At 38.9% G+C, this 20,988-nt stretch overlaps 1 protein-coding gene across 3 annotated transcripts in view; it reads right to left on the bottom strand.

The window, feature by feature from the left end:
* The window catches only part of BLOC1S5 (biogenesis of lysosomal organelles complex 1 subunit 5), an 89,963-nt gene that overhangs the window by 21,564 nt on the left and 47,411 nt on the right, over positions 1-20,988 (bottom strand). The gene's annotated exons all lie outside the window — the stretch shown is intronic.

The following is a 20,988-nucleotide window of genomic DNA, read 5'->3' on the forward strand; positions in this document are numbered from 1 at the left end:
AGCCAGGGCAGCTAGATGAAACTAAGCAGGGTGCACAGGGATAGGGGAAGAAATGGGACATAGACAGGACCTCCTCACAGGCCATGGCAAGGAGTTTGTATGTTATTGAATGAGAAAGGATGTCATTAGAGGGTTGTAAGTAGGTGAATAACATGATCTGGTTCGTGCTTTCTAAATGATACGTGGCTGCTGTGTGGAAAATGGATTGGGGAGGAGCAAGAGTGAAAGCAAGGAGACTGGTTAAAAAGCAGTAGTCGAGGTGAAAAACAATGCTGGCTTAGACTAGAATTGTAGCAGTGGAGTTGGTAAGAATTGGTGGTTAGATTTGGGATACATTATGAAGGCAGTGCCAACTCGGCTAACTGATGGATTGGACGTGGGGTGTGAGGGAAGAACCAAGCAGGATGCCTAGATTTTGATCCAAGCAACTGAATAAATAATGGTGCTCTATACTGAGATGGGGAAGACTAGAGGAGCAGATTTGGGAGGGAGGGGCATCAAGAGTTGTTTAGACATTAAAGTTTGAGATACCTTTTAGATATCTAAGTGGAGATGCTAATCAGGCAGTTGAATATGTGAGGGGAAAAGTCAGGGCTGGAGATGGGCGAGTTGACAGTTAAAGTCATGGGACTGGCTGTAGGGAAGAGAACAGGTTGGAGGTCTAACTGTGAGGCATATCAATAACTAGAGGCTGGAAAGAAGAGGAATACCCAGAGAGAGAGAAGGCAAACCAGGAACATATGGCAATCAGAAGCCATGTGAAGAAAGTGTTTCTAGGGCCGCCCCGTGGCTTAGCAGGTAAGTGCGCGCGCTCCACTGCTGGCGGCCCAGGTTCGGATCCCGGGCGTTCACCGACGCACCGCTTGTCCGGCCATGCTGAGGCTGTGTCCCACATGCAGCAACTAGAAGGATGTGCAACTACGACATACAACTACCTACTGGGGCTTTGGGGAAAAAAAAGGAGGAGGATTGGCAACAGATGTGAGCTCAGAGCCGGTCTTCCTCAGCAAAAAGAGGAGGATTAGCACGGATGTTAGCTCAGGGCTGATCTTCCTCACAAAAAAAAGAAAAAAAAAAGAAAGTGTTTCTAGAAGGAAGGAGTCTTTCTCTTTTTTTGTGAGGAAGATCAGCCCTGAGCTAACATCCGTGCTAATCCTCCTCTTTTTGCTGAGGAAGACCGGCTCTGAGCTCACATCTGTTGCCAATCCTCCTCCTTTTTTTTTTTTTCCCCTTTTTCTCCCCAAAGCCCCAGTAGATAGTTGTATGTCATAGTTGCACATCCTAGTTGCTGTATGTGGGACGTGGTCTCAGCATGGCCGGACAAGTGGTGCATCGGTGTGCGCCCGGGATCCGAACCCCGGCCACCGGTAGTGGAGCACGCACACTTAAGCACTAAGCCACGGGGCCGGCCCAGAAGGAATCTTTCTAATTGTGTCAACTGCTGAGGTAGAATAATACGAACTCAGGGCCAATCACTGGATTCAACATGATGGAGGTGGCTGGTGACCTTGACAAGAGGGGTTTTGGTGGAGGAGTGGTATTGAAAGGTGGGCTGGAAAGGGCTCAAGGTAAGGTAAGTGGAGACAGCAGCAAACATCCACAGCTCTTTCCAGGCATTTTGCTATAAAGGTGAGCAGATAATTGGAGCAGTAGCTATAGGGTAAAATGTGGAGCCTAGGGAGGGCGTTTAGGTGGCAGTTCTAAGACATTTGCAATATGTTAAATTAATGATTTTGCATAATCTCTAAATTTTTATCTTTTCATCTTCTGAAAAATGGAAATAAAATAAAATTAGTTTGATGATAACTAATGTTTGAAACATGCATTTTTCTTCTGAACACATTTAATCAAGATTTTATTTTGTTTGGTATGAGATGGCACACAAATGGGCATCTGGACTTGGTTCAGCTGTCAGTTGGCCACAGCAACTATGAATATTGCCTCTTACTTTTCAGTTGCTATAGCCTTGAGTTTTCCTTTCTCTAATGCTTAATGTGAACTTGCCCTTTTCTTTACTAAAATCAAATCTAGGTGTCCCTAGGTGGGCAATGGAGATGAAATCTCCACCTGGAGAGGGGTACCCAGACTTCACAGGTACAACACCCACATTCTCCTTGGAGATCTCTCCCTGCTATCACCACCAAACGTATTTGATGCTAAGGGACAGCTCCTTCCTTAAGTACCTCTACACAGCTGCAATCACGCGGGAACATTTAAACAAGGTTTCACTTAGGATTTGGGAGTTACAGAATGGAAAGAGCTAAAAATAAAATATAACTAGATAATATGGTTTATAAAGCATAACTCACTCATCTTTGGGTCAGGCACTCTTACAAAGATGACTCCCTGATTACCTCCATGTGGCAAAAGTTATCCGTAACCCCTACCCACTAGGAATGCTATCAAGTGTGCCTAAACTTCTGAAAGTCCAGTTGAGAAAGGGGAGGATGGGTGGGAAGAGGAGGGAGAGGGTCTCACATCCACCTGGTCCTAAGAATCACCACTTTCTCAGGTGATTAACAGTAGTGATGTTCACATGTTCCAGGGCTCAAGCATGGTCTTACTCTGTGTCCTTAATAAGACACCTACATGAGATTCTAAGACAATAAACCCAAGATCGATACAAGAGATACACATATACATATCAGATACAGAAGAAAGGAAGGTGTTTTGTTTTACTCCTTTGATTGTAGACACCACTGGGACCTGGGATGTCCAACACCACCCTAACTCACTTCATGGTAACCCAGGTCTGTGATTGCAGGACTAGTTTGGGCAAGAAAGAAGGAAAGAAATGAAAATAAACCCTTGGAGGCTGCTCTCCACCCCCACTTGTCATTACTCCAGCCCCAGTGTGAGCCCATAGGCAGCAACCTCACGGCCGACTTAGTCACCTCACAGAACATCCCACACTTAGAAAACCAAAGTCAAAGTGTTATGGAAGCTCATTGAATCTGCAAATGGAGAGACCTTTATCCAGTGGCGGGTTTAAAGAACTATCATTGTCACCTAAGTACATATAAAGATGTGTCGGTGTGCGCGCTGGTGGTGGTGGTGGTGCTTCTCTTGTCTTGTCTACTTCTTATTCTCAACAGGTCCTATTAAAAACTTCAAAAATCTCTTCAGCACCAGATAAGAGAGAAACTGTGAGGCTTCATCTGGAAATGAGATGGAGAACTTTCTGTTTTGAGACTGTAAGTGTAACAATAGAAAGGGAAGTAGACTGGTGTGAGACTGGAAGGATTTGGCCTAAACTGTAGAAGCCTCCCTTCAGGAACTAAGAGATTCTGCTTCCCCTGTTCCTACTTTCAGAGCTACAGCAAGAAGGGTACATTCCATGTCCCACAAGTTGAAACTCTGGATACATTTCTCAAAAAAAAAAAAAAAAAAAAAATCATCAAATACAGTGGCTGATTACTAGCTTACAGCATATACTACTAGTCCTGTAATATTCTGAGGGATGATAGTCTTTGTGGGCTAGCTTAGAGCCAAATTCCTACGTACATCATTGTTTCTATCTGAAGATTCATTCCAAGTTCTAAATAGATGACCTAAATTTTTAGAAAAAATATACATATTTGTTAATTGGGAGTAATTGTTCTTTTCAAAGAGATAAGATTTCAAGTTTATATTTTCACAGTATATAGTTTACCTTAAAAGCTTTCTTGAGAGAAATGGCAAATATTTTAAATTAGGTAATGATAGACTAGAAACCTGATGATGTAGACTAAAAATAATGGAACACATTCATCTGGTCTTTATCTTCATCTGCAATCACTGTAAAACACAAATGTAACGTAAATAGCAAGGATAATTCAAATCTTCCTTAATCAAACTCACAACTAGCCTTATAATGTGGTCAGAACTTTCCTTTTTTAATACATAATCAGCACATGTGCTAAGCATGGGATATAAAACACATTCTTTGTCCTTGAACAATTTAGTCTTCTAGGAAAGGAAATGGGAAATCCTTAAATAGGGGTAGCTGCTTAATAAAACCCCATGGTATTTTCTCAGTAATTATATAAAAGCAAAATATTTATCTGAAAGACAAAGATATCTTTTTGATATCTTAATATCTTTTTGATTTTCCTAATTTATAGTGATTGGTGTTCTCAAAAGCAAAAATTCAGTCACTTGGGCTAACAATTATGAATAGATACAAAAAGGCAATAGGGCCGATTATCTAAATCTGAAGCTGTGCTAGTAATTGTCATGAGTAATGTAAACAGTACATAGACTTATCTGTATATGGATGTTAAAACTTCCCACGATCGTAAATTCCAAACCAAGCTCTTCATCTCCATCCTGCCCTGTCTAGACTAGGAATTGCTATTTTCAGCTACATTCTCAAAAATCCACATGCAGGGTAGTAATTTCCTCTATCAGTCATACATCTGAGTCTATAGAGCAACCTTCCTGTAACACTTGCATGGTGCCACTTACCTGAATAATCTCTTTACCTGCAGGATAAGCACAAATTACTAAAGTTGGAACTGATGTGAAAATCGCCTAAGTGATGTGTTTAAGTCCCTGTGTAAATTTAGTGACAGAAGCATGACTAAAACGTAGGTCTTCTGACTTTCAAACCAGTGCACTTTCCAATTTCCAGTCTTATCTACCACCGTTTTCACACCAAAGAAGTCTATTAATTATCATTTGAATTTGCCAGTATTTCCATCTGTGTTTTTGATAAATGAGGGCAGAAACCAAGCTTTATTCACTTTCTTATCCCTAGTATCTATCTAGAAATACAAAGTGGCTGGAATACAGGTGCTTCATATATGCCTACTGAACTGAACTGAACCAGATATTTTGCCACCCTTTTCATTCTCTAAATCCTACTGAATTCAAGTTTTATCTTTATTACTAATGATTCTCATCACAATTCACAAACATAGCTCCTACTTGGAATTCACTTATTTTAATCATAAACTGCTTGCTTGGTATATCATAGCCTTTGATATGATACTACGTAATATTATGGTCTTGGTTTTCCTATTTTATTATTACATGTGCACAACTCAATTATAAATTCCATTAAGACGGAGCGCTATTATTGACAATATTTCTCTCAGAATAGAATCCAGACACAGCACAACACTCCAATGAATAAATATTTATTAGATTCTACTTTGGCTTCCATACTAGGTGGGAAAAAAACACCCTGACAAGTAGCTTTTTAATTCTTATTATTTTCCACCAATTACATATTTTTGTCTCTAAAAATTAATTTATAAATTGTTAACTCTACCTTAATTTGGAGGAAAGGACCAAGGGTTTTTCAAAATCCATTTAAAAACATTACTGGGAATGCTCTGTTTCTTGATTTGATTTGGTTATACAAGTTGCAACCTAATGAACTATATATTTTCTATACTTCAATATAAAGTCCAAAACATCACCAGGGGGTTTTTACTGTACTTTTGCTGTTAATAAAATTCTCACATCAATTACATAGTGAAAGAATCTGTATGTTTGAGACATGAAGAAAATTAGGAAAAAATACAATTCTCAAAAGTACTCCTAACTCTCCAGGGATACTGTACATGTTTTCCTACATTTTGGTACTTTTGTTCATTGATATAACTTAAATCCTTATCTCTTACACATCTTTGTTCATAGATGGTATGCACCCATCTACACAGAACTGCTTAGACAGAGGGGAAAAAAAATCTGTTATCACAGTGACACCTGCTGGTTTTTAGCTATATATTTTAGATTTCAAATGAAGAACAGATTCTTTAGCATCAAAATTTCTTAGTAAAATTAAATATTGTTTTTCATTATAAGAAATTATTTATTTGATGTATAATTATTTTTAAAACAAATTTGTTTAATATATAATTAACTACATAAGATTTTTCTTTTTTTGTGTGACAATGATCTCACTGTAATTTTATGAACTATTTTGTTTAAAAAGATATATTTACAACCCACGAGCTGGGAGAATATTTGCAAAACATATATCTGACAAGGGGTTAATCTCCATTATATATAAAGAACTCACACAACTGAACAACAAAAAAACAAACAACCCGATCAAAAAATGGGCAGAGGAAATGAACAGACACTTCTCCAAAGAAGATATACAGATGGCCAATAGGCACATGAAAAGATGTTCCACATCACTAATCATCAAGGAAATGCAAATCAAAACAACACTAAGATATCACCTCACGCCTGTTAGAACGGCTATAATCACCAAGACAAAAAACAACAAATGTTGGAGAGGACGTGGAGAAACGGGAACCCTCATACACAGCTGGTGGGAATGCAAACTGGTACAGCCTCTATGGAAAATGGTATGGAGATTCCTCAAAGAATTAAAAATAGAAATACCCTACGATCCAGCTATCCCATTACTGGGAATCTATCCAACGAACCTGAAATCAACAATCCAAAGAGGCTTATGCACCCCTATGTTCACTGCAGCATTATTCACTATAGCCAAGAAGTGGAAGCAACCTAAATGTCCCTCGACTGATGATTGGATCAAGAAGATGTGGTATATATATACAATGGAATACTACTCAGCCATAAAAAAAGACAAAATCGTCCCATTTGCAACAACATGGATGGGCCTGGAGGGTATTATGTTAAGCAAAATAAGCCATAAAGAGAAAGACAAACATTGTACGATCTCACTCATATGTGGAATATAAACCAACACATGGACAGAGAAAACTGTATTGTGGTTACCAGGGGCAATGGGGGTAGGGGGTGGGCACAAGGGGTGAAGGGAGACATATATATGGTGATGGACAAACAAAAATGTACAACCCAAAATTTCACAATGTTATAAACTATTAAAACATCAATAAAAAAAGATATATTTACAAAAAAGTTGCTGAAGCATTTCTGAGTATATGAAGTTTTTAAAAAAATGATTTAACTTGTGGCTTTCTTTTCAAATTCTCTACAAATTTTATTTGTAGGGAACGCATTATATTCAAACTTAAAAACATTTACAGAATTATTTCTTTGCAGAACTGTAATTTTAGCAATATGGGCAATTTCATAAAAGTCAAGAATTAGATCTATGTAGTAACAGAGAAACTTTAAAACACAATCAAGCTGACTTCCTACACTTTTCCCCCAGTTTTATTGAGATAAAATTGACATATAACATTGTACTAGTTAAAGGTGTACAACATGGTGATTTGATATATGTATATACTGTGAAATGATTACCACAGTAAGTTCAGTTAATATCCAACACCTCACATAGTTACAAATTTTTTTCTTGTGATGAGAACTTTTAAGATGAATTGTCTTAGCAACTTTCAAATACACAATACAGTATTGTTAACTATAGTCACCATGCTGCACATTACCTTCCTGGAAGTCATTATATCTTTTAACTGGAGTTTGTACCTTTTGAACCACCTTCACTCATTTCATCCACCCTCCCCACCCTCGCCACCTTTGGCAACCACCAATCTGTTCTCTGTTTCTATGAGTTTGGTTTTTTGTTGTTGTTGTTTTCGATTCTACATACAAGTGAGATCACACAGCATCCATCTTATTTCACTTAGTATAATGCCCTCAAGTTCCATCCATGTTGTCACGAATGGCAGGATTTCCTTCTTTTCTATGGCTGAATAATATTCCATTGCATATATATCTATATCACATTTTCTTTATCCATTCATCCATCCATAAGACACTTAGGTTGTTTCCATGTCTTGGCTATTGTAACTAATGCTGTAATAAACATGGGGGGGCAGATATCTCTTCCAGATAGTGATTTCGTTTCCTATGGATATATACTCAAAAGTGGAATTGCTGGATCATATGGTAGTCTCATTTTTAATTTTTTGAGGAATCTCCATACTGTTTTCCACAGTGGTTGCACAAATTTATATTCCCACCAACAGTGCACAAGGGTTCCCGTTTCTCTACATGCCGACACTTGTTATCTCTTGCCCTTTGATGACAGCCATTCTAACAGGTGTGAGGTGGTGTCTCACTGTGGTTTTGATTTGCAGTTCTCTGATGATTAGTGATGTTGAGCACCTTTTCATGTACCCTTCAGCCATCTCTATGTCTTCTTTGGAAGAATGTCTATTCAGTTCCTTTGCCCATTTTTTAATCAGACTGGTTTTTTACGATTGAGTTATACAAGTTCTTTGAATTTTTTGAATATTAACACCTTATCGGATATATATGATTTGCAAACATTTCCTCCCATTCTGTAGGTTGGCTTTTCATTCTGTTGATGGTTTCCTTGGCTGTGCAGCAGCTTTTTAGTTGGATGTAGTCCCAACTTGTTTAGTTTTGCTTTGGTTGCTTTTACTTTTGGTGTCAGATTCAAAAAATCGTTGTCAAGGAGCTTACCCTCTATGTTCTCTTCTAGGAGTTTTATGGTTTCAGTGCTTACCTTCAAGTTTTTAATCCATTTTGAGTTGGTTTTTGTGCATGGTGTAAGATAGGGGTCCAGCGTTCCCAACACCATTTATTGAAGAAACTGTCCTTTCCCCATTACATATTCTTGGCTCTTTTGTCATAAGTTAACAGACCATATATTTGTGGGTTTATTTCTTGACTCTCTAACCTGTTCCGTTGGTCTATGTGTCTGTTTTTATGCCAGTACCATACTGTTTTGATTTCTTTCTTTATTTATTTATTTATTTTATTTTTAATTTTTTGTTTATTGCAGTAACATTGGTTTATAACATTGTAAAAATTTCAGGTGTACATCATTATACTTCTACTTCTGCATGGACCACATGATGTTCACCACCAAAATACCAATTACAACCCATCACCACACACATGTACCGAATCATCCCCTTCACCCTCCTCCCTCCCCCCTTCCCCTCTGGTAACCACCAATCCAATCTCTGTCCCTATGTGTTTGTTTATTGTTGTTATTATCTACTACTTAATGAAGGAAATCATACGGTATTTGACCTTCTCCCTCTGACTTATTTCACTTTGCATAATACCCTCAATGTCCATCCATGTTGTCACAAATGGCTGGATTTCATTGTTTCTTATGGCTGAGTAGTATTCCATTGTGTATATATACCACATCTTCTTTATCCATTCGTCCCTTGATGGGCACTTAGGTTGCTTCCAAGTCTTGGCTATTGTGAATAATGCTGCAATGAACACAGGGGTGCATGTACCTTTGCAAATTGGTGTTTTCAAGTTCTTTGGATAAATACCCAACAGTGGAATAGCTGGATCATATGGTAGTTCTATCCTTGCTTTTTTGAGGAATCTCCATACTGTTTTCCATAGTGGCTGCACCAGTTTGCACTCCCACCAGCAGTGTATGAGAGTTCCCTTCTCTCCACATCCTCTCCAACACATGTTGTTTCCTGTCTTGTTAATTATAGCCATTCTGACGGGCGTGAAGTGATATCTCATTGTAGTTTTGATTTGCATTTCCCTGATAGTTAGTGATTTTGAACATCTTTTCATGTGTCTGTTGGCCATCTGTATATCTTCTTTGGAGAAATGTCTGTTCAGGTCTTTTGCCCATTTTTTAATTGGGTTGGTAGTTTTTTTGTTGTTGAGATGCATGAGTTCTTTATATATTTTGGAGATTAAGCCCTTATCAGATGTATGGTTTGCAAATATCTTCTCCCAATTGTTAGGTTGTCTTTTCGTTTTGTTGATGGTTTCCTTTGCTGTGCAGAAGCTTTTTAGTTTGATGTAGTCCCATTTGTTTATTTTTTCTATTGTTTCTCTTGCCCGGTCAGATGTGGTGTTTGAAAAGATGTTGCTAAGACTGATGTGGAAGAGCGTACTGCCTATGTTTTCTTCTAGAAGTTTCATAGTTTCAGGTCTTACATTCAAGTCTTTAATCCATTTGGCGTTAATTTTTGTGCATGGTGTAAGGTAAGGGTCTACTTTCATTTTTTTGCATGTGGCTATCCAGTTTTCCCAACACCATTTGTTGAAGAGACTTTCTTTTCCCCATTGTATGTTCTTGGCTCCTTTGTCAAAGATTAGCTGTCCATAGATGTGTGGGTTTATTTCTGGGCTTTCGATTCTATTCCATTGATCTGTGTGTCTGTTTTTGTGCCAGTACCATGCTGTTTTGGTTACTATAGCTTTGTAGTATATTTTGAAATCAGGGAGTGTGATACCTCCAGCTTTGTTCTTTTTTCTCAGGATTCCTTTAGCTATTCGGGGTCTTTTGTTGTTCCATATAAATTTTAGGATTCTTTGTTCTATTTCTGTGAAAAATGTTGTTGGAACTTTGATAGGGATTGCATTGAATCTATAGATGGCTTTAGGAAGTATGGACATCTTAACTATGTTAATTCTTCCAATCCAAGAGCACGGAATATCTTTCCATTTCTTTGTGTCTTCTTCAATTTCTTTCAGAAATGTTTTATAGTTTTCGTGTACAGATCTTTCACCTCTTTTGTTAAGTTTATTCCTAGGTATTTTATTCTTTTTGTTGCAATTGTAAATGGGATGGTATTCTTAATTTCTCTTTCTGCTACTTCGTTGTTAGTGTACAGAAATGCAACTGATTTTTGTATGTTGATTTTGTATCCTGCAACTTTACCATATTCTTTTATTACTTCTAAAAACTTTCTGGTGGATTCTTTAGGGTTTTCTATATACAAAATCATGTCATCTGCAAATAGTGACAGTTTCACTTCTTCCTTTCCAATTTGGATCCCTTTTATTTCTTTCTCTTGCCTGATTGCTCTGGCTAGGACTTCCAATACTATGTTAAATAGGAGTGGTGACAGTGGGCATCCTTGTCTGGTTCCTGTTCTTAGAGGGATAGCTTTCAGTTTTTCACCATTGAGGATGACATTAGCTGTGGGTTTCTCATATATGGTCTTTATTATGTTGAGGTACTTTCCTTCTATACCCATTTTATTCAGAGTTTTTATCATAAATGGATGCTGTATCTTGTCAAATGCTTTCTCTGCATCTATTGAGATGATCATGTGATTTTTGTTCTTCATTTTATTAATGTGGTGTATTACGTTGATTGATTTGCGAATGTTAAACCATCCCTGCATACCTGGAATAAATCCCACTTGATCATGGTGTATAATCTTTTTAACGTATTGTTGTATGCGATTTGCTAGTATTTTGTTGAGGATTTTCGCATCGATGTTCATCAGTGATATGGGCCTGTAATTTTCTTTTTTTGTGTTGTCCTTGTCTGGTTTTGGTATCAGGGGAATGTCAGCTTCAGAGAATGAGTTAGGAGCTTCCCCTCCTCAATTTTTTGGAAGAGTTTGAGAAGGATAGGTATTAAGTCTTCTTTGAATGTTTGGTAGAATTCACCAGGGAAGCCGTCTGGTCCTGGACTTTTATTTTTGGGCAGGTTTGTGATTACTGTTTCTATCTCCTTACTGGTGATTGGTCTATTCAAATTCTCTACTTCTTCTTGATCCAGTTTTGGAAGGTTGTATGATTCTAAGAATTTATCCATTTCTTCCATATTGTCGAATTGGTTGGCATATAGCTTTTCATAGTATTCTCTTATAATCTTTTGTATTTCTGAGGTGTCTGTTGTAACCTCTCCTCTTTCATTTCTGATTTTACTTATTTGTGCCTTCTCTCTTTTATTCTTGGTGAGTCTAGCTAAAGGTTTGTCTATTTTGTTGATCTTTTCAAAGAACCAGCTCTTGGTTTTATTAATTTTTTCTATTGTTTTTGGTCTCTATTTCATTTATTTCTGCTCTGATTTTTATTATTTCCCTTCTTCTACTGATTTTGGGCTTTGTTTGTTCTTCTTTTTCCAGTTCCTTTAGGTGCATTGTTAAATTGTTTATTTGAGATTTTTCTTGTTTGTTGAGATAGGCCTGTATCGCTATATACTTCCCTCTTAGAACCGCTTTTGCTGTATCCCATAAATTCTGGCATGTCGTATTTTCATTTTCATTTGTCTCTAGGTATTTCTTGATTTCTTCTTTGATTTCTTTGTTAACCCAGTCATTGTTCAGTAGCATTTTGTTTAATCTCCATGTATTTGTGGCTTTTCTGATTTTCTTTCCATGGTTGATTTCTAGTTTCATACCGTTGTGGTCAGAAAAGATGCTTGGTATTATTTCAATCTTCTTAAATTCATGGAGACTTGTTTTGTGGCCTAATATGTGATCAATCCTGGAGAATGTTCCATGTGCATTTGAAAAGAACATGTATTCTTCGGTTTTTGGATGGAATGCTCTGTATATATCTACCAGGTCCATCTGTTCTAATGTGTCGTTTAAGGCCAATGTTTCCTTATTGATCTTCTGTTTGGATGATCTATCCGTTGGTGTAAGTGGAGTGTTAAAGTCCCCTACTATTATTGTGTTACTGTCTATTTCTCTTTTTATGTCTGTTAATAATTGCTTTATATATTTAGGTGCACCTACATTGGGTGCATAGATATTTACAAGTGTTATATCCTCTTCTTGGATTGTTCTCTTGATCATTATGTAATGCCCTTCTTTGTCTCTTTTTACAGTTTTTGTTTTAAAGTCTATTTTGTCTGATATGAGTACTGCTACCCCAGCTTTCTTTTCATTGCCATTTGCGTGGAGTATCTTTTTCCATCCCTTCACTTTCAGTTTGTGAGTGTCTTTAGGTCTGAAGCGTGTCTCTTGTATGCAGCATATATATGGGTCTTGTTTTTTTATCCAGTCAGCCACCCTATGCCTTTTAATTGGAGCATTTAGTCCATTGACGTTTTTTTTATTTATTTATTTATTTTTTTGTGTGAGGAGATCAGCCCTGTGCTAACATCCGCCAACCCTCCTCTTTTTTTTGCTGAGGAAGACGGCCCTGGGCTAACATCTGTGCCCATCTTCCTCCACTTTATATGGGACGCCGCCACAGCATGGCTTGCCAAGCAGTGCATCGGTGCATGCCCGGGACCCGAACCAGTGAACCCCGGGCCGCCGCAGCAGAGCGCGTGCACTTAACCGCTTGCGCCACCGGGCCGGCCCATCCATTGACGTTTAAAGTAGCTATTGATAAGTATGTACTTACTGCCATTTTTTAACTTTTTTTTTTTTTTTCCCTCAGTGTTTTAGTAGTCCTTCTCTGTTCCTTACTTCTTCTATACAGAATTGATGGTCACTTTAGTTTGACCTCTGTCTGAAAGCTGTACTCTTTAACTCCCCTCCTCCCTCCTTTTATGTTTTTGATATCATATCTAACCTCTTTTTTGTGCATTTGTATCCATTATGTTCTAATCATGGAAAAAGATAATTTTTCCTATTTGTGGTCTTCTCTTTTCCCCTTAAATCAGTCCCTTTAACATTTCTTGTAGCACTGGTTTCTTGGTGACAAACTCCTTTAATTTTTGCTTATCTGGGAAAATTTTGATCTCTCCTTCCATTTTGAATGATAACCTTGCTGGGTAGAGTATTCTTGGCTGTAAGTTTTTTCCTTTTAGCACTTTAAATATATCGTGCCATTCTCTTCTAGCCTGTAAGGTTTCTGCTGAGAAGTCAGCTGATAGCCTTATGGGGTTTCCTTTGTATGTAACTTGACATTCTCTTGCAGCTTTTAGGATTCTCTCTTTATCCTTGATTCTGGACATTTTGATTATGATGTGTCTTGGTGTGGGCCTCTTTGGGTTTATCTTGTTTGGGGCTCTCTGTGCTTCCTGTACCTGGATGTCTGTTTCCTTCCTTAGGTTAGGGAAGTTTTCATCTATTATTTCTTGAAATAGATTCTCTGCCCCCTTGTCTCGCTCTTCTCCTTCTGGGACACCTATAACACGGGTGTTAGTGCGCTTGATGTTGTCCCAGAGGTCCCTTAGACTGTCCTCACTCTTTTTAATTCTTTTCTCTTTTACCTGTTCACCTTGGGTAATTTCTTCTAGTCTTTCTTCCAGCTCACAGATCCGTTCTTCTGTATCCTCTACTCTGTTTTTGAGTCCCTCTAACGAATTTTTCATTTCCAGTATTGTATTCTTCATTTCTGATTGGTTCTTTTTTATATCTTCCATTTCTTTGTTGACATTCTCACTGAGTTCATCTATTCTTCTCCCCAGATCAGTGAGCATCCTTAACACTCTTTGTTTGAACTCTCTGTCAGGTAGGTTGCTCATTTCTGTTTCACTTAGTTCCTTTTCTGGGGTTTTGTCCTGTTCCCTTACTTGGAATGTATTCTTTTGCCTCCTCATTTTGCCTCTTTCCCTGTGCTTGTGTCTATGTATTAGGTAGGTCAGCTACGTCTCCTGCTCTTGGATAGGTGACCTTATGTATGTGATGCCTTAGGAGGCTTCCAGTGTGCTTCCCTCAGTTCTCAATGTTCCAGGGGTGGCCCCTATGTGGGCTACATGTGTCCCTCTATTGTGGCCTGTTAGCTCTCCCTATAGGTGCCCAGGGAGGCTGAGTTATGCTCCTGGCCAGCTGTTGTAATACTCAGCTGCTTGTAGTTGTTGTGGGCCCTTCAGTCTCTTTACCAGGTGTGGGGAGCCCCAGCACAGTTGGCTGTAAGTTCTAATACCACATTTGTGTTGCAGTATTTCTTTTAACTGAGTAGGCCCCCAGTGTGGCAGGTTGTTAGGCTCAGGGCCTTACAATTGCTGCAAGCCTCTAGCCTATTAGGTCTCTTGTCAGCTCTCTGAGGATTGCAGCTGGGTGGAGCTGGCCTCAGGCACAGGAGCACCCAATTGTTTCAGGCTTTGGAAGGTGGGGCAAACCTCCTATGTGGGTCTTTGAGAAGCACAAGTCTTCTGCAGCTGACAAGCCCTGTTGCCCACAGGTCCACACACACAGTCAACACAGTCCTGCCCCGTGTGAGCGCCCCGACCTCCCCAAGCGGACCCAGTCTCTCCACGGCGGGAGCCCCACACACTCCGCCACTGCCCCACACTCTCCAACCGCTCCTTGTGCACACCCTGCCCGCTCAAGTTGGCTCAATGGCCAGGCTGCAGAGAATCCAGTCACCAATCTATGCAGGCCCACATGTTGCCCGAGGGCTTGTTGTTGGGTGGGGCCAGTCTCTAGGGTGGGCTGCCTGCCCTGGCTGAGCTGGATTAAATCGGTGCTCTAGCGGGTGGAGCAGACCCTGGGCTAGCAGGCCTCAGGGAGAACTCCAATGGCGTCTGTGTCAGCACGCTCACACCAGGCCACAACAATGGCCGCCGCCAATGTCCCAGTCCCTGGAGAGGTCTCACCCCTCACCGAGATGCACTCAGGGCCTATTAGGTGAGTCTCTTGTCACCAAAGCACTGTGCACCTTTCTTTCTGGTGATTTTAGGATGCTTTCTGGAACAGGTGAGTTTGTGCGCGGGCCCTTTAAGAGCCAGTTTTAGTTTCTTTGTGAACCGGGTTTTCTGGGGGTGCTCCCCAATGCTTTAGTAGCAGGCAAAGTCAGATATTATGCCGCTGGTGTCGATTGTGCTGGGTCCACAAAATGCCCACAGCGGGGGCGCTCCCCGGCTCAGGACCCCGCGCCTCCAGGGAGGCTGCGTACCTGTGCGCTGCTCCCGGCGGCCGTGAAGCTGGCGTCTTGTGACGGCGGCGTTTTTCCTCTCCAGAAGGGAGTCTCTGCCTCTTCTACCGCAGCTAGGACTGTCTGCTGCTGCAGGAGTTCCTCTTATCCAGTTTTCAGTTCTGTCTCAGGGGTAATTTTTCCACGAGTAGTTGTAAATTGGCTGTGTCCACGGGAGGAGGTGAGCTCAGGGTCTGCCTACGCCGCCATCTTGACTCCCTCCTCTGTTTTGATTTCTATAGCTATGTAATATAGTTTGAAATCAGGAAGTGTGATGCCTCCAGCTTTGTTCTTTCTCAAGATTGCTTTGGCTATTTGGGGTCTTTTGTGGTTCCATACAAATTTTAGAATTGTTTGTTCTATTTCTGTGAAAAATGCCATTGGGTATTATGGACATTTTAACATTAATTCTTCCAATCCATGGACACAGAATATCTTCCATTTATTTGTTTCGTCTTCAGTTTCTTTCAACAATGTCTTGTAGTCTTCAGTGTATAAATCTTGCACCTCCTTGGTTAAATTTATTCCTGGCTATTTTATTCTTTTAGATGCAATTGAAATGAGATTGTGGGCCGGCCCCGTGGCTTAGCGGTTAAGTGCATGCGCTCCGCTGCTGGCGGCCTGGGTTCGGATCCCTGGCGCGAACCGACGCACCGCTTCTCCGGCCATGCTGAGGCCGTGTCCCACATACAGCAGCTAGAAGGATGTGCAACTATGACATACAACTATCTACTGGGACTTTGGGGGAAAAAATAAATAAATAAAACTTAAAAAAAAAAAATGAGATTGTTTTCTTAATTTCTTAATAGTTCACTGTTTGTGTATAGAAACCCAATAGATTCTTCTATGTTGATTTTGTATCCTGCAACTTTACTGAATTTATTACTTCTAACAGTTTTTTGGTGGAGTCTTTAGGGTTTTGTATATATATTAGAGAAGAAGTAAAACTGTCTCTATTTGAGGATGACAATTGACTTCTGTCACAGTCAAATTTTTCACTGATAAATGGTGATAATATTTCTATGGAGGCTAACTTTTCCATGCCCACCTGGTCTCAAACAAACTTGATTTTCCTTCTTAAGTTTAAGGGGGGGAAGACAATTACTCCAAAGGAATGGTGGAAACCATATATTCTGTATTCATTTCAATTTTTAAAAAGTATAGTACTGCCTGTGTTGGCTACAGAGTGGATCTACTGGCCATGGGGGCTGGACGCATTGCAAGGGGCTGGATCCTGTGCAATCTCTCTCTCCTCTTGCTTTAAGTAAACGCTGGACCACTTGAACCCAGTGCACGTTGACTGTTCTCAGCAATCTCGAACCATCCACTGGTCTCTTCCCTGGGTGGCACTCATGTTATATTTTATCCTGTGGCACAGCCTAACCACCCAATAAATCACGAAACAGTAGTATATACCTTTAATAATTCAGAACATTTTAGAAGACTGAAATTTCACACATTGACATTAATGTTTGTAGTACATGAAGCATTCTTTTTAAAAAAAACTATCTGATTGTCAAGAAAAACTTGGGGATACAACTGTACTATGGATTTTCATGATATCATTTGTGGAATTTTTTTTTTTAAACCATAAAAGTATTGGTTACTCTATCTGATGTGTTGGGCTAGCTCAACATTAGGTGAGCAAAATGTGATATTCCCTGTATTTCTATTTACTCTTTCTCTAAAAGAACAGAGTGAGCACCTCTTGGTTACAAGGATGAAGTAAGATTAAATTACATTTAAGGCACATAGAAGTACACTGTAAACTGTAAGCTGTGTTATACAAATATAAGTATTGTGTGAGTATTTACTTACCTTAAACTGATTTTGACTATTTCTTCAGAGATCATTTGAATCTTGAATTTTTGCGAGGATCAAATGTTAGTGTACTTATTAATGTATTGCTCTGTGGAGTGCATCACATTTGAAAATCTAAGTTTCTTATCTCTTGCTTATGAAACATAAATATGAAAACACTGCTTTGCTAACGTTGCCAGACAGAAGTCACAAGAAAGCACTGTTTTTAGCAGTTAAAATTAAAAAATGGGAAGAACAAGGAAGAGCAGGCAGTAAGCGATACGACTGATTTCGATCCTCCATTCATTGTATGACCTTGAGTTGCACTAAGTCAATAAATTATTGATATTCACATTTTATTGGAGTTGAAAATTAACGAAGTAATTATAAAACCTTTCTGTAGGATTAAGAACAAACTACTAGAAAATATATTTCCTATAATGGTAGCTTCAAATATTTTGACTGAATAATGTTTAAAATATTTTTCTGGTATTTTCCATCCTGAGATATAGACTTATAGCCCCAAATGGCAAAAAAGAGCCCCTAGGGTAGAATTTCAGGAAAGGCAGTCATTATGCTAAATTCCAAAGCAATAAAACTCTCCACCTTTTAATTTGCAATGGCAACCAGAACCCAATATATTGAAACACATGTACATTACGAAACAGTTCAGAAAGTAAATGGAAGTGTTCAGATAGACAGCCTATGTGTTACAGGAGCAAAGAAGAGAATTCACCATGTATCTTAGAGGCTTTTGTGACTCCTCCTGATTTTCATAGTATTTTGGGTTTAATACCACAGATCTAGTACTTCTGTCTACATATCCATAATAGGGCCCTGGGACATCTTCGCAAACCACAATAATGTTCTAAAAAGAAAAAACAGGAATCTAAAATGAAGTCTTCAGATAAGAGTTACACAGGTTCAGAACAAGACTTCTGTACTTTTACCTGCTTTCATTAGCTCACAAATAGTAAAAAGAAAGAATCCAATAGAAGTAATAGAAACAAATTAGCTCACAGATAGTAATAAGAAACAATCGGATAGAAAATATTTGGCACAATAACTGAAAGAAAAGGCATCTTTTATACTAGAATATGGTCGTGTTCTTTTGGGGAGAAATTTTAATATAATAAAAACAGCATATCCTTGTCTAACATGCCATTTCTGTAAAGAGAAACCTCACTAGCTACTGAACACCAGAAATGCCAGAAAAAAAATTTAACTACATTTTTCATTCATGGCTAAGTTCATGGCAAATTAACAAAAACAACTGAAGGTAGATCAGGAAAAAGTGCAATTCTATAGGGTAATTTAACTCTGGAACTGTTAATTGTGCTAAAGGCATCTCCCCATCCCTACAGCCTAGAAGGACCCCAGTTTTAAGGGGCCATGCCTGCATGGGGGACAGGAATCATGGCCTGGGACTGGATTAGTGTGCTACGGCTGCCATTACAAAATACCACAGATGGGGTAGCTTAAACAACAAAAATATTTATTTTCTCACAGTTCTGGAGGCAAGAAGTCCGAGGTCAAGGTGCCAGAAAATTCCCTCTCTGGTGAGGCCTCTCTCCCTGGTTTGCAGATGGCCATCATTTTGCTGTGTCCTCGCATGACCTTTTCCCTGTGTGCGTGTGGGGAGAGTGTTCTGTCATCTCTGCCTCTTCTTGTGAATAAGGACACCAGTGCTATCAGATTAGGGTCCCATCCTCATGACCTCATTTAACCTTAATTACCTTCGTAAAGGCTCTATCTCTAAATGCAGTCACATTGGGAGTCAGGGCTTCAACGTATGAATGTGAGGGGGACACAATTCCGTTGATAACAAGGACTGATCTGGAGGAGCAGCAGGGCTGGTGAACCCCCAAAGGGCACCACTCTTAGTGAGCAAACCAGGAAAACAGTTAAAATTTCTCTTCGTCTTTACTCAAGGCAGAGCTGTGAAGGGGGAAAAGGTCTCCTCTAGGAACGCTTTATCACAGCCCAACATTCACATATGTTTGAGGATGAAATTCTCACCTACTTGTAAGTGTGTGTGAGCGTGCACACGCGTGCACAGAAGAACAGGGGAGGGAGAAGCAGGAAACCCAAGATGAAAATTGACTTTGAAGTGGTCCAGGGTTAGTAGTGCCACAAGAAACAAAGTGGTGGTGCTAGAAAAAGAAATTTTCTCTGTAGGTACATACTTTCAACAAAAAATTCCCCAAAATAAAGTTCAGAGGAATATGAACTCACAATCAAAAATCACTGACCATATTAGAAAACAAGTCACCATAAACTTGTTGTTTCAGACAAAACAACAAACTGTAGATTCAGATCCACAAAAAAGAGAAAAATATTGAAATTATCATATATAGAACATAAAATAAGTACATTTAATATGTTTAAAAAAAGAAAAAGAGGGGCTGGCCTGGTGGTGTAGTGGTTGGGTTCACGCACTCCGCTTTGGCGGCCGAGGGTACACCAGTTCAGATCCCAGGCATGGACCTATGCACTGCTCATCAAGCCATGCTGAGGCAGGCGTCCCACATATAAGGTGGAGGAAGATGGGCACAGATGTTAGCCCAGGGCCAATCTTCCTCAGCAAAAAGAGGAGGATCAGCAACAGATGTTAGATCAGGGCTAATCTTCCTCACCGAAAAAAAAAAAAAAAAAGGAAAAGAAAAAGAGGGAATAATGGAACTATCCCAAATGATCAGGAAAGTTTGAGAAAGAACCAAACTATACTTCTGAAAATGAAGAAAATATAACCTTAATTAACAACTTGATAGCTTAAATAAGTTAGAGACAGTGAGAAGACAGAATTAGTGAACTGGACAAAAGACTTAAAGAACTTATCCAGAATTCAAGACAGAGATAGAAAATATGAAACAGAGATAAAGAGATATTAAGAACAGAGTACAATGTAAAACATAAGTCCTTTGGTTTCCTAAAGGAGAGAATAGAAAATGGGGGAGGTAAATATTCAAAAAAATAAAAGTTGAGAATTTTCCAGAATTTATGAAAGGCGCTAATTCTCAGATCCAAGAAACTCAATGAATCTGAGTAGGATAATGAAAAGAAATCCACAGCTAGACACACTGTATAACAATGACTGACTGTAGAACACCAAAGAGAGAGAGAAGACAGTAGCTACAAAGGAGTCCTGATCAGACTGACAACTGTCATTTCAGAAGCAACACTGGAAGCAAGAAAATAGTGGAATAATGTCATTAAATACTGAAAGAAAATAGCTGTCAATCTAGAGTTACATACCCAGCTAATTCTCAAAGATAATAAAATGGCAAACTTGTAGGTAAATCTAAACAAATATTGACTGCATAAAATAACTATTTTTGGAGTTAGACCAACATAAAACTAAAATTCTAGACATCAATTTATAAGTTGAGGGGAGGAAATCAGACTTTGTTCAAAAGTCTCTAATGTTTAGGAAGAGAGTAAAGATATTAACTTTAGATTTTGTTAATTATGCAAATTAAATTTCTTGGTAAGCACTGAAAGATAAAAAATGAGTTTTTACCTTCTAAACCAGTAGAGGAAAAGTAAATTAAAAAACACAACTAAATCAATCAATCTGAAAGAAGGCAAAAAAAACAAGGGCAGTGAGGAAACAGAAAAAAGTGGTACAAAAAGCACAATAAGATGGTATAAATAAATTCGATTATGTTTGTAATTTCAACAAATGTAAATGAATTAAACTCTCCAGTTAAAAGATAATTAGACAGAAAGGAAAAAAAATCTAGTTACAGTTTTTAAGAGGCATAT

This window comes from Ceratotherium simum, chromosome 13, assembly GCF_057802395.1.
Source record: "Ceratotherium simum simum isolate JZ-2026a chromosome 13, ASM5780239v1, whole genome shotgun sequence".
NCBI lineage: Eukaryota > Metazoa > Chordata > Mammalia > Perissodactyla > Rhinocerotidae > Ceratotherium > Ceratotherium simum.